The sequence below is a fragment of the Bos grunniens genome, chromosome 18, assembly GCF_055505025.1.
Source record: "Bos grunniens cultivar Pamir isolate PY7600 chromosome 18, Bosgru_T2T1.0, whole genome shotgun sequence".
NCBI lineage: Eukaryota > Metazoa > Chordata > Mammalia > Artiodactyla > Bovidae > Bos > Bos grunniens.
In genome coordinates this window covers 4,989,362-5,003,259 of record NC_141182.1, presented here as the reverse complement: position 1 = coordinate 5,003,259, position 13,898 = coordinate 4,989,362, and the positions used below count along the sequence as shown (strand labels likewise).

General features: G+C 44.2%; 1 protein-coding gene across 3 annotated transcripts in view; it reads left to right on the top strand.

Moving 5' to 3' along the window:
* Window positions 1-450: 450 nt before the first annotated feature.
* ADAMTS18 (ADAM metallopeptidase with thrombospondin type 1 motif 18) overlaps window positions 451-13,898 on the top strand; it is a 314,623-nt gene continuing 301,175 nt past the window's right edge. For 2 of the 3 annotated variants that reach the window (XM_086349999.1, XM_086349997.1), the window contains exon 1: window positions 453-2,334. The gene's annotated coding sequence lies outside the window, so the exon portion shown is untranslated. Of the gene's footprint in view, window positions 2,335-13,898 lie in introns of all 3 variants that reach the window. The other variant, XM_086350001.1, reaches the window with a different exon arrangement.

The window sequence follows — 13,898 nt, the reverse complement described above, 5'->3', positions numbered from 1 at the left end:
AAAGCTCAACATTCAGAAAACGAAGATCACGGCATCTGGTCCCATCACTTCATGGGAAATAGATGGGGAAACAGTGGAAACAGTGTCAGACTTTATTTTTCTGGGCTCCAAAATCACTGCAGGTGGTGACTGCAGCCATGAAATTAAAAGACGCTTACTCCTTGGAAGGAAAGTTATGACCAACCTAGACAGCATATTGAAAAGCAGAGACATTACTTTGCCAACAAAGGTCCGTCTAGTCAAGGCTATGGTTTTTCCTGTGGTCATGTACGGATGTGAGAGTTGGACTGTGAAGAAAGCTGAGCACCGAAGAATTGATGCTTTTGAACTGTGGTGTTGGAGAAGACTCTTGAGAGTCCCTTGGACTGCAAGGAGATCCAACCAGTCCATTCTGAAGGAGATCAGCCCTGGGTGTTCTTTGGAAGGAATGATGCTAAAGCTGAAACTCCAGTACTTTGGCCACCTCATGCGAAGAGTTGACTCATTGGAAAAGACTGTGATGCTGGGAGGGTTTGGGGGCAGGAGGAGAAGGGGACAACAGAGGATGAGATGGCTGGATGGCATCACCGACTCGATGGACATGAGTCTGTGTGAACTCCGGGAGTTTGTGATGGACAGGGAGGCCTGGTGTGCTGCGATTCATGGGGTCACAAAGAGTCGGACATGACTGAGCGACTGAACTGAACTGAATACATTTGGGGAGCAATAATTTCAAGTCAAATAACTGTTTCTTTCTACATAACTGCTGCTGTCATGAATATACAACTGTGTATCCTGCTTTGTGGGCTTCCCAGGTGGCTCATTGGTAAAAGAATCCGCCTGCAATGCAGGAGACTGGAGTTCAAGCCCTGGGTTGGGAAGATCCCTGGAGAAGGAAATGGCAACCCACTCCAGTACTCTTGCCTGGACAATCCCATGGACAGAGGAGCCTGGTGGGCTACAGTCCACAGGGTTGCAAAAGAGTCAGACATGTCTTAGTGACTAAACAACAACATCCTGCTTTGTATCCATGGTGGAAAATGCCCCCATATTAATGAAACTTTGCTGAAATATTATCTTAAAGTTTAAGGAGAGTGTGACTCCCACACATCAGAAAGGCCAGGTTCCCTACACAGCCAGTGCTGGAAGCAAGTGGTTGGGCAAACCCCCATCTTCTTCTAGATACAGAACATCCTTGCTCGTCATCACAGTCCTGATCCAGGGTGGGGTGGTGCTGAAGAGAGGGGTCTCATGGCTTCTAATCCGATGCTGATTACTCATCTTATTTTTGCCATAGTTGAAACATGACATTGTTTCTGCTCTCTGCCTTTCTTTCCCACTTGATGATTGCCAAGATACTTTCATTTCTAAAATGCTCTGTCTCCAGACTTAGTTCCTTAGTACCATGGAGCACAGGCTTCCCAGGTGGCTGAGCGGTGAGGAATCCACCTGCAATGCAGGAGACCCAGGTTCAATCCCTGGGTCGGAAGATCCCCTGGAGAAGGGAATGGCTACCCACTCCAGTGTTCTTGCCTGGAGAATCCCATGGACAGAGGAGGCTGGTGGGCTACAGTCCAGAGGGTTGCAAAGAGTCGGACACGACTGATGTAACTGAGCGCACACGCACACACCAGGGAGCACAGGCTCTTCTCTCCCTGCCCCTCCTTCCCTCTTCCTTCTTCTGTTTTTGTTCTTTCGATGCCTTTCTATTGCATTGCTTGCTCTCTTTCAGACCCTGATTTATTTTTCTCACATCGCATTTATAATCACCCTGTAAAATAGGCACTCCTATTATTATCCTCAAGTGATAGACAAGGCAAGCAAAGTCCAGAGGGGCTGAGGGGTAAGTCGGGGAAGCTGAGCACTGCGCTGTCCTCCAGTGACTCTCCTGGAGACCGGCTGCTTGTGGGAGAACCAGCAGTCAGCCTGCCGGGCCAGTCTGCGGGTCACTCACTCACTCGTGGGCTCCCTGGTCACAGTAGGCCGAGGACATCCCTGTATTAAGCCTCAGAAGGAAACGTGTTTCATGGCAGAGGGTAACTCAGGTCGCAGGTGAAAGTGCTTCCTAATCAGAGGTCCGTAGCGGAGGCGATTCCCTGTGAGTCAGGTGGACCCAGTAGAATCTTTAAGAGAGGAAGCGGGAGGCGAGGAGGAGTTAGTGTCTAGGGTCTACAGCTGGCGTCAGCCTTGCAGGATAGCGGGGTCAAGAGTCCCAGGGTGCAGGCAGCCTCCAGAAGCTGGAAAATGTCCAGGGATGACGGATTCTCCTCTGGAGGGTCCAGGAAGAAGTCCAGCCCTGCCGACCACCTGACCTTAGGCCCGTGAGCCTCTCCTCGATTTCTGACCTCCAGAACGGTAAGATAATGTGCTTTTTTTTTTTTTTTAATGCTGTTTGGTTTATGGTAATTTTTTATGGCAGCCGTAGGACAGTAATACAGAGGGTGTGCCCTGAGAGAATTGTCAGGAGTCTGGAATGTTCCAGTATTGCCGCCCTGGGGATCTCTGTGGTCGGAGAAGGTGTTCTAACAGGGGTTGATATTTGGAGCAGGTGAGTGGGTTCAAGGTTCGTTGGAGTTGCTTGATTTAGAATCAGACTTTGGCAGTTGTCAGGGGCCTGTCCTTCCAAAGTGACCCGGCAGGGTCTCCAAGTGTGAATCGGACAGGTCTGAAGGGACGTGTGAGAACGCTGTGGTCTGGAACGGCTGCAGCGGTGCTGCCCAGGGACGGCATAATCTATGCGAGTAGGTTTTCAATCTGCGGAGAATATGCTTTATACTTCTTCTCTATCTTCCAAAGTTCAGAGAAAGGAGGCAAGTGTTGCTCAAGAAACAGTAATTGATTATTCTTGTGGGTATTCATCTCATTTTTTAATTGGACATTTATTGAACCGTATCTTTTTCAAGGACATGTTAGAGTGTGTCACAGATAAAACCCCAAAATATAGCACATGCGTGGGAATTGTGAACCTGGTCAGTAGTTCTGATGTTTTGTTACTTGCTGGTTAGAGGAACTTTTTCAAATGGGAATTATATCTGTCTATTGTCTCAGAAGATATAAAAGGACAATGGAAATACACATTGTTTGTTTCAACACGGTGGAACTAGAAAAGAATTCTCAACAAGAAAACATTGCCCAAAGGCAAGAAGCTGAAAGAACAATAGTGACTAATACACTAATAAAATAAATCTAAGCCTAAATGGTTTCTCTTATGTTTAAACAAAAGGACAATAATAATTCTGCTCTGAAAGAATATCCCTGGGAGTTACACATGAAAATATTTTTTTCCTAGGCAGTATTTGGCCTTTCCTATTCTGTCATCTTGTTTTTGAAACAGTTTAATATCTGGTAACATCTGCTCTGTCTGCATGGTCTGTACTTCATACTCAGAACTTGTGGCAGCATATAAGAACACATTGCCACTGTTGAGAAGGATTCTATTATTTATTGACTGCATTTGTAACTTTCTATTCTTCACAACATCAGGGTCTTCCCTGATGCTGGGAAAGGAGAAGAGGGCGGCAGAGGATGAGATGGTTAGAGAGCATCACCAATTCAATGGACATGAACTTGAGCAAACTCCAGGAGGTAGTGGAGGAAAGGGAAGACTGGAATGCTGCAGTCCAGGGGGTTGCAGAGTCAGACATGACTTAGCAATTGAACAGCAACAACATTCTTCCCAAAGAAACAAAATCCATTAAAATAAAAATAAGAAATTGGGGCAAGGAAAAGAAAGGAAACTGAGGAATGAATCCATATGATAACTCTGTGGATTAATATATTTATCATGGCTGATCTTCCAGTTTGACTGAGTTTCCTAGCAGCAAAAGCAAAGCAAACCCAAGCAAAAATTTTAAATATGCAAGGTTCCCAGTAACAGAAAACTAGAATAAATACAATTTTATAAGGGATTTCTACCATCACTTCATATTTTTCTCTTATTCTCATATTTTTTCACTCCATATTTTTATAAAGGATTCTACTATCACTTCATATTTTTTCTCTTACTCCATAATAAATACTTTTTAATCGCAATGAAATCCAACAGCAGAGAACTATTACTAAGGTTCCAAGGTAGTAGTTCTCAAACTCAAGCAAGCATTGGAAATTCCTAGAAGGTCTATGAAAACAGATTTTTGGGCCCCATTCTCAGAGTTTCTGAGCCAAGGGGGCCTGAGAATCTGTGTTACTAACAAGTTACACAAATTTTACTAACCCTGAAGTCAAAGGTACAACTCTGAAGTTTACAGTGTGCTCAGTTCATGCGGTCAGAAAATGTCCTAAAGTCTGATGTACTACTTCAATTCACAGATTAGAGTTTAGAGCTCCTAAGGGAATAAATACATAACATATTTCTCAATGTAGCTTGCATGCATGCGTGCTAAGTCGCTTCGGTCATGTTTGTCTCTTTGTGACCCCATGGACTGTAGCCCTCCAGGCTCATCTGTCCATGGGATTCTCCAGGCAAGAATACTGGAGTGGGTTGCTATGCCCTCTTCCAGGGATCTTTCCAACCCAGGGATAGAACTGGCAGGTAGATTCTTTACCACCAAGTCACCAGGGAAGCCTGTGCATTATAGTTACTAATGTACATTGCAAAGCTGTGGAGGATAACTTCTTATCTTGCAGAACAGAACCTCAACAGAAGATTCTGCAGTGTCTTATACTTAACTAAAGTGATCATAATTAATTCATTCAACAGATATTTAATGATTACCCACTACGTTCCAGGTGCTATTGGAGGGAGTAGACCGTGAACAAGATAGATAAGCCCTTGCTTTCATGGAGTTTATATTTTGTAGAGTCACACAATAAACTAATAGATATAATACCAGGCAGTTAGAGCTGCACAGAGAAACTTCTATCAGGTGAAGGGTAATGAACTTGCTATTTTAGAAGGACAGGCAGGAGAGGCACTGTATCCAGTGGGCAATTTTCAGAAAGAAAAATCTATGGTTATCTTATCACCTTGGAACTCCTTAGCAACCAAGGTTCAGAAATATATAATCATTTTTCATTACTTTATCCCTTTTAGTACTCCCTTTGGGAAAGGTAATTGGACTCAGAATTCCAAGACGTTTCTCCAGGCCTGGAAGCCTGTGACATGAGACATATTGCAGGAACAGCGGAGGTTCTTATCAGAAATCTGGTGAACCCCAGAGAGCACTCAGATTTTCAGATAGAAAGTTATGAGTCTCATGAAAGTGTCTCCATTAATGGTTCCTTCAGGTCCCATTGTGGGATGGTATGTGTGTGCATGTGTGTGTGCATTTAGATGTTAACTGTGTGTTTAAGGTCATGCCTGGGTGTTGACTCAACATTCCTGTCGTTTATGGCTCATTTTTCACCTTGTAACCATGGCTGATGAGGTCATGGAAAGAGAAGTGGTGGAAAGAGCGGAGGTACGGGCTCTGATGCAGGTATCTGATACCCTCCTGGTCGCCTGTTGTTTTGCTTCATGATTTAAAGTAATGAGATGCAGGTATTCACGTTTGCCCCTTCCTCTCCTCCCCTTCTCCTGTGAGGTCTTCCTCCTCATGGACGCTGTTGCTTACACGATGTTCTGACACTTTAGCCAAGCTTCCAGCTAAGCATCTAGATAACACCAACTGAGGCTGCCATCTAAAACGGCATGAAACACCACGGCAAAGATGAGCAGAACTGTCCAGCGAGCCGAGCTATAGAACCACAAGAAAGAACAACGTGGTTGTTTGAAGCCAGTTAAGCGTTAGAGTGACTTATCGTGCAGTCACATGTGACCAGAATAGGCTCTCCACTTCATTTTCCCACCAAGCGAGCTGCTGAGATGGAACTGGAGGTATTTTGCAGCATTGTTCTGAAAACAGCAACACAGATCATGCCAGCGCTTTGTGCTGGATGCCAGCTGGCACCAGAAGGCCGTGGAGCAGCCCGTTGTGTGGAGGACTCAAAGGCTGCCCTTTGCTACGAGCAAAACACTTGGAGGCTGCTGAGATGAAAGTCAGCTCTGGGATGGGGTATCTAGAGAGCTGAGAATCCCTGTCTGGTTTGCAGAGCACCTGGAAAGAGCTGCCTGACTGTGCAGAATGTCTTGTTTCTGGTGGGGTATGGGTGGGAGGGCAGGATACAGTCCTAGACACCATAATGAGAGGATATTTTTCCGGAAATCAGTATACCCAAACAGAGGCTAAAAATAACTGAGCATTCTTTGCTGAGCTCAGCTGCTACCAGGGCTTTTGGCTGCTGGCCTGGGACTCCCCCTCAGCCCCACTTCCATGCTTTCCCTCTCCTCAGCATTCGATTCCTTTGGTGCAAAACTCCACATTCTTTATGTTCCCTTTAAACCCAAGTAGAACCATTCCTTCTTTGATGGAGTCCTGAGGTTTCAAGGGTATTACGGGTCTGTTTAACTGGGAGATGCTAGAAATATGTTCTGTCAGGCAGAGAAAATAACCATCAAATCATGCATCACCACATCTTTCAAAAGCTGTCACAGATTTAGAATAAAAGTTTTGAATCTGGTGGCATCATTCACCTTTACAGAGGTGGAAGGCAAGAATAGAGAGATTTTGACTTTGCCAGAAGTCACATAGGTCTTAGACGGGGGGATGGGATGTTGTTGTTTAGTCAGTAAGTTGTGTCTGACTCTTTGTGACCCCATGGACTGTAGCTCATCAGGCTCCTTTGTCTATGGGATTTTCCAGGCAAGAATACTGGAGTGGGTTGCCATTTACTTCTCCAGGGGATCTTCCTGACCCGGGGTCGAACCCTTATCTCCTGTATTGCAGGTGGCTTTTAATGACTGTAATTATAGGGTTAGGATTCCAGAGAAATCAAGGTTTTGTTGTTCAGTCGCTAAGTCCTTTCCAACTGTTTGCGACCCCATGGACTGTAGCCCACCAGGCCCCCTTCAGTCCATAGCATTTTCCAGGCAATTTAACCCTGTAATCATGGACTCCTGAGACAGGTACCATGCAGAGCACACTATTCTTGGGTCCTTATTCACAGTGTCTTGATTATGACTGAGGGCAACAAGTGGGGTAGTCAGAAGAAGGGGTAGACCAGGGGACCTTCCAAAGGAAAGGCAGTTGATAGCCATGTTGGAGTCCCAGGAAGCTTGGTTGTTAGAAGGATGGTCAAAGGCAGAGTGAAGAGCCAAAGGGTGTCAGGGAGCTTGTGACAGGTTTGAGAAGGCACTGAGGCATGCGTTTCTAGTGTTAAGTATTATCTTTTGTTCTCACAATGAACTTGCAAGACAATGGAGGTCAGTCTCCCCCTTACTTTCCCCTCATTACTAACCTCTCCCACCGTGTTTGTGTGCACACGTGCCTTCAGTATCTTCTTGCATGTGTATGCACCACACTCACATTCGTACATATACAACCTAGATGTTGGTGTCTCCTCCAGATCTCCTTTATGGGGCTAGTGTGTCCACCCCGCAGCTGCTGTAAATGCTGGATCCTGAGGGCTCATGGCTGGCCTCCATTGCCAAAGAATTATCCTCCCCTGAGAGGAGCCTCATCAACCAGGAGAAATTAATTATTATCTCTGTCCTGGGAGCATCTCAGTGTCTGATAATGAGGTTAAAAAGAGAAGCGCCCTCTTGCCTCATGATGGGGACTATTCTGCATTATGTGTTATGTGTTATGTGCCTGGTCCAATACTCTCTTGTGAGTCAGGCTAAGCCTAACCCCAACCCTGGCGCTAGTGGTAAAGAATCTGCCTGCAACGCAGGAGATCTAAGAGACGTGGGCTGGATCCGTGGGTTGGGAAGATCTCATGAAGGAGGGCATGGCAACCCACTCCAGTATACTTGCCTGGAGAATCCCAAGGACAGAGGAGCCTGGTGGGCTCCAGCCCAGGGGGTCACAAAGCGTCGGACACGACTGAAGCGACTGAGGGCACACACATACGTGCAACCCTCACCGTATCCTTGTTCAGCACTTTGGTGTTCTCTCTTGCTTTACATCCCTTACAGGTTGGTCTCCCTCAGTTAATCACGTGGCTTTGAATCCTTGCCTCAGACTCTGTTCCTAGAGAACCTGATCTCTACACACCAACTCACACACACACACATCAAGTATATAACAACCCCTTATTTTTCAGATAATAAATCTGAAGCCACTGAAGGTAAAAAGAAAAGAAAAAAGGCTCAACCAATTTGAGATTAATTAATATAAAAACTATGACTAGGAACCTTTTGTTCTGAATGCACGTCTTGCCTTTGTTTCAAACTAGACTGGCTTTAGTATATAATAGTCTTGGTCCATTAATTCGTGGGGGTTTTTTGGAATTGATTATATGTGGAAGAACCTGTTGAAAAATGTTTCCTTTTTTCAATCCTGCAAGGTCTGTTGAAAGTAGAAAAATCTCACTCTGGTTGATTTCAACAAGAAAAGCTAAAGACAGGTAACTTAACTGGAAGATGGGTATAGTTTTGTATAAGCTTTGCTCTGCCAAGTGAGAAATGTGCTGGCAAAGAGATCTTATCTGTCTCCAAGGTCAGACATCTCTCAACCTGCAATGCATGGAAATTGTGGAATGGGACTGTCGGAAATTTTACACATTCATAAATATTGATAGGCTGACAGAGAATTTTAATGTTGAGATGTCTGACTCTGATTATTTCTGAAACATAAACATCTTTCCCTTCTCCCCTAAGGGCCAAAGATCAAGCTTTGGCTGTCATCTTTTAGATAAGGCATCTGACTGTTCAATGTAATTCAGATTTGTACACATTTCTGCCCAGGGAAGCTAACCATTCAGCTGTCAAAAGAATGAGAAAGCTGGCTCTTGCCTGGGACCTCCTTGTTTATTTTGCTGTGTTATTCTCAGCCAGACCCTCGGGGAGCACATGTGCCCAGGAATCTCCCAATTTGGGTGGGGTTAGAGAGAGTTCTCCAAAGTAACCCTTTCCTCTCATTTTCTTTTTTCAGATGAATTCTGATCCTCATTTAATTTTTTACAACTTTAGTTGTCGTAAAAACATGCAAGATTTATACTCTTGACAGATTTTTTAACTGTACAGTATCGTATGGTTTCCCATCACTTCATGGGAAATAGATGGGGAAACAGTGGAAACAGTGTCAGACTTTATTTTTTTGGGCTCCAAAATCACTGCAGATGGTGACTGCAGCCATGAAATTAAAAGATGTTTACTCCTTGAAAGGAAAGTTATGACCAACCTAGATAGCATAGTCAAAAGCAGAGACATTACTTTGCCAACAAAGGTCCGTCTAGTCAAGGCTATGGTTTTTCCAGTGGTCATGTATGGATGTGAGAGTTGGACTGTGAAGAAAGCTGAACACCAAAGAATTGATGCTTTTGAACTGTGGTGTTGGAGAAGACTCTTGAGAGTCCCTTGGACTGCAAGGAGATCCAACCAGTCCATTCTCAAGGAGATCAGTCCTGGGTGTTCTTTGGAAGGAATGATGCTAAAGCTGAAACTCTAGTACTTTGGCCACCTCATGTGAAGAGTTGACTCATTGGAAAAGACTGTGATGCTGGGAGGAATTGGGGGCAGGAGGAAAAGGGGACGACAGAGGATGAGATGGCTGGATGGCATCACTGACTTGATGGACGTGAGTCTGAGTGAACTCCGGGAGTTGGTGATGGACAGGGAGGCCTGGCGTGCTGCGATTCATGGGGTTGCAAAGAGTCGGACACGACTGAGGGACTGAACTGAACTGATAGTATGGTTAACTATAGACACAATGTTGTATAGTAGACCTCAATAAATTGTTAATCTTGCATCACTGAAGCTTTAAACCCATAGGTCACTGATCTCTGGAACGTAATCTTCTTGCATGACAAAGGCTGTATTCTTCTAATCTTTGAGCCTGTGAATTTGACTGTGTTAGATACCTCACATACACAGACTCATACTGTTAACTGCAACAACAGACAAGCGTTGGTGAGGATGTAGAGAAACTGGAACCCTTTACACTGTTGGTGGGGTTGTGAAATGGTGCAGCTGCTATAGGAAACAGTATGGAAGGTCCTCAAAACATTACCAGTAGAACCCTTTGCTCCTCAGATGCAGTACTTCAGTGCTTCTCACTGTGTTTGGAATGAAATCCAAACTGGTAACTACAGCCTGAAAGACCTCGCACAGTCCGTCTCTCCCTTCCCTCTTCTATCTCATGTTCTCCTTGTTCACTCCTCCAACCACCATGATCTTTCAGTTCCCCCAACACCCAATCTGCTTCTTCTCTGAGAGTCTCTGCTCAAGCTGTTCTGTCTTCTTGAGATCCTCTGCCCCTGCTGTGTCTCAGTTGAAAGCTCACCTTCTCATGGAGGCCATTCTTGACCATCATGTTAGTCTGTGTCAGGGTGCTCTGCCTTATATTTTCCTTCAGGAGTTTCATCATAAGAAGGAAATATTAATCTGCTCCTCTAATTGTTACCATGAAAGTAAGGACCATTTCTTTCTTGTTTCCATCCTCCGTTTTCCCCCTTCCTGCTTCTTTTGGGGTTATTTAAACCTTAATAAAAGTATCTACCTTTTCTTATTCTTTTAATTCTTTTATCTATTTTCTCTGTGTAAAGTGTTTAAGTAGTTGTTTTAGGGTTTATTATATTTATATATAAAGGGTTTCCCTGGTGGCTCAGTGGTAAAGAATCCACCTGCCAAGCAGGAGCAGCACATTTGATCCCTGGGTCAGGAAGATCCCTGGAGAAGGAAATGGATCCCCTCAGTATTCTTGCCTGGAGAATCCCATAGGCAGAGGAGCCTGGCAGGCTGCAGTCTGTGGGGCTGCAAAGAATTGTACACCACTTAGTAAACAACAATGGCATATGTGTGTGTGTGTGTGTGTGTGTGTGTGTGTGTAAATTAGCTTTCTGCTCTTTACTGAAAATGAACATTTAACCATTTCCACTGGAGTGTAAGCACATGACCACAATATGCATCATAAGTATTTCTTTCATTATGCCATACGCCCCGTTTTACTTTCCACATGTGCATCTTTTTATGCCCCCCTTATAATTGTCTTATATAGTAAATTTAATCTACACATGTTAAAACTTCAGTCGTGTCTGACTCTTTGCAACCCTATGGACTGCAGCCCGCCAGGCTCCTCTGTCCATGGGATTATACAGGCAAGAATACTGGAGTGGGTTGCCATTTCCTCCTCCAGGGGATCTTCCTGACCAAGGAACTGAACCCAGGTTTCTTATGTCTCCTGCACTGGCAGGCAGGTTCTTTTCCACTAGTGCCCCCTGGGAAGCCCCCAAAGTCCCATTAGATAATGTTTTAATTTTTCTTTCCACCTTCAAAAGAATAGTCTATTCTATTTATTCTTTCCTCTGTTCTTTCTTCAGTACTGATACTCCACATTTTTTGTCTGACATAATTGCTCTTTTTTTCTGTAGAACTTCTTTTAGCAATTTAGCTAGAAGCAGGCCTGTTTTCTAGTTTTTATTCATCTGAGAAAGTCCTGATTTCACCTTTATTTCCGAAGGATATTTTTGCTGGATATAGAATTTGCATTGGCAGTTCTTTTATTTCAAAACTTTAAAAATATACTGTGCCATTTCCTTATGGCCCCATAGTTCCCAATGAGAAATCTACAGTAATTTCAACTGCCATTCCACTACAGATAATGAGTTTCTTCTTTGTCTTTAGTTCTTAACTGTTTGATTATGCTGTGAATTTATCTTGGTTTATCCTTTTTGGAGTTCACTCAGCTTCTCTGATCTGTAAGTTTGTGTCTTTCATCAAATTTGGGACATCTTCAATCACTATTCTTTAAATAGTTGTCAGTACTATACTGTCTAATTTCTGGCATTTTGGTCATGTGAATGTTAAATTTCTAATCATTATCACACAGATCCCTGAGACTATGTTTCTTTTTTTTCCCCCTGAATCTAAAAAGAGAAAACTCTGTGTTCAGGCTGGATAATTTCTATTCATCTATCTACAAGTTTGGTGACTTTCTTCTGCTATCTTTATTCTGCTATTACGTTCATCCAGCAAACTTTTCTTTCAGTAGTATTTTCATTTCTAAAATTATTTGATTCTTCTTTATATCTTCTATTTCTTTGTTGAGACTCCTTATATTTCCTTTGTTTCAAAGTGTTTGTAGTTGCCTGCTCACGCATTTTAATCCTAGTTTTAAAGAAGTCTTTGTCAGGTAATTTTAACAATTTTATTATCTCAGTGTTGATGTCTGTCAATCATCTTTTCCCATATGAGTTCAGATTTTTTTTTTTACATGCTGAATAATTTTGGATTGTATTCCAAACCCTTTCAGCATTGTGTTAAAAGACTTTGGGTCCTTCTGAAATCCTTAGAAATGTTGATGGTTTTTGTTCAGCATTTAGTTGACCTACTTATGGTCAGGCCCCAAGTTCTATCCCACATTCTGAGGGCTATGATTCTCATGTTCTGTGGCTTTTAAGGCATCTTTAACGCTGTTCAGATCCATCCTGTGTGTGCTCAACCTAGTGGCCAGTCTGAGTCCTAGGAGGCAGTTTGACGCTGATTGAGGTGCTTGGTGTGGCTGAGTAGGATCAGATCTATGCGTGCATTGTTACGGGGTGGTGAACCCGAACGTTCGTAAACACAGTTATGGGTCTGTTCTCTCGAGTGCCTCTGTTCTTGTGAGCTCGTCAGTGCTTTCCAGTTTCTTGGGGCTGTTCTTTTTGGTCCTCTGACTAGAAAACCAAGGATTAGTTACTTCCGTTGACTCTGTCAGGACCCAGTAGTGGCAGGACAGAGGCAGAAAAACACAGGTCTCCCCACCCTCTTGGCATCGCAGTTCTGCCAAGTTGACAGAAACATCCTTCTCCATCAGAGTTTTGGATCCCGTGAGTGCCTGCTCCTAGTCACTTCTGTCACATTTACAGAATCGATTGGAGGTGTGAGAAAATGGAGAAAAGACACAGAAAACAAAAAAGGAAATCTCCATACTCTCTTTTGGAGTGAGAAGTTTCCCTTTCCACAGTGTCAGGTCAAAATGAAGTGGCCTCCTGAAAAACTGCCTGTGTTCTGTCCTGGTGTCCACTGCCAAGTCTGGAGTGTTGAGCTCGAGCCACAGCGTACTGGAGGGAGAAGAGGCGGAAAACCCACCACTGGCTCAGCCTTGCCTGAAGTGCTGATTTCATTGCCTAGTCTGCACACCACAGTTTACCGTTCAGAGTCCTCACGTAACCGCTTCATGCAGCTGGCCCGTGTTTTATAGCTATCTTCAGTGGGAGAGGCAGGGTGGAGTGTGTTTGCTCCATGTTTCATGGAATCAGAAATCCTTAATTATTCAGTTAGGCAGGATATGTAGCCTTCTGGTTTTACTGTTTATTCAGCAGCCCAGACAGCTGCTCTATTTGTTCTCAGGGAGCAGGAGAAAACAGATACCAAAGACTTCTGGACCTGGAGGCCATGAGATCTGAGTCCTAATCCGAGTGCTGGTGTGGGGTAGTCATGTAATCCTAGACAAGTTAATATCTCTGGATCATTGTGTAAAATGCGAATGCTGTAGCATTGTCTGCCCAGCTTATGCCCTCCATGTGCGCCCAGGATCCTTGTGATGATAAAATAAGATAGTGGATGTGACAATACTCTGCACAAAGTGAAATAAAAAGAGAATGACTTCTTCCCTGACCTGTGGAGAGTGGGGAGAGAGGTATTCTCGGGCTGGGGCAGCAGGTGGCAGTCCTGTGAGGACAGAGGAGCCTGCAGCTTGTCTGTGGCGCTGGGCTACCCGCCCCCCCCTCCCCCCCCGCTGCCCCCCGCAGCCAGGACTCTCATCCACTTGTGCACTCTCTGAAGCATCATTCCCAGACTGCCCTCTTCCTTCTTGAACCTCTGTTCTTGCTCACACTTCTGGGCAGTATAAGTGGTGATTAAAAGGCAACAGGCTAGAGCTCAGAGATATGGAAGGATATAATAAGGATACGATAATTTTATCTAAGTGGCATACTTATGAATGGGTTAGGACAATGTT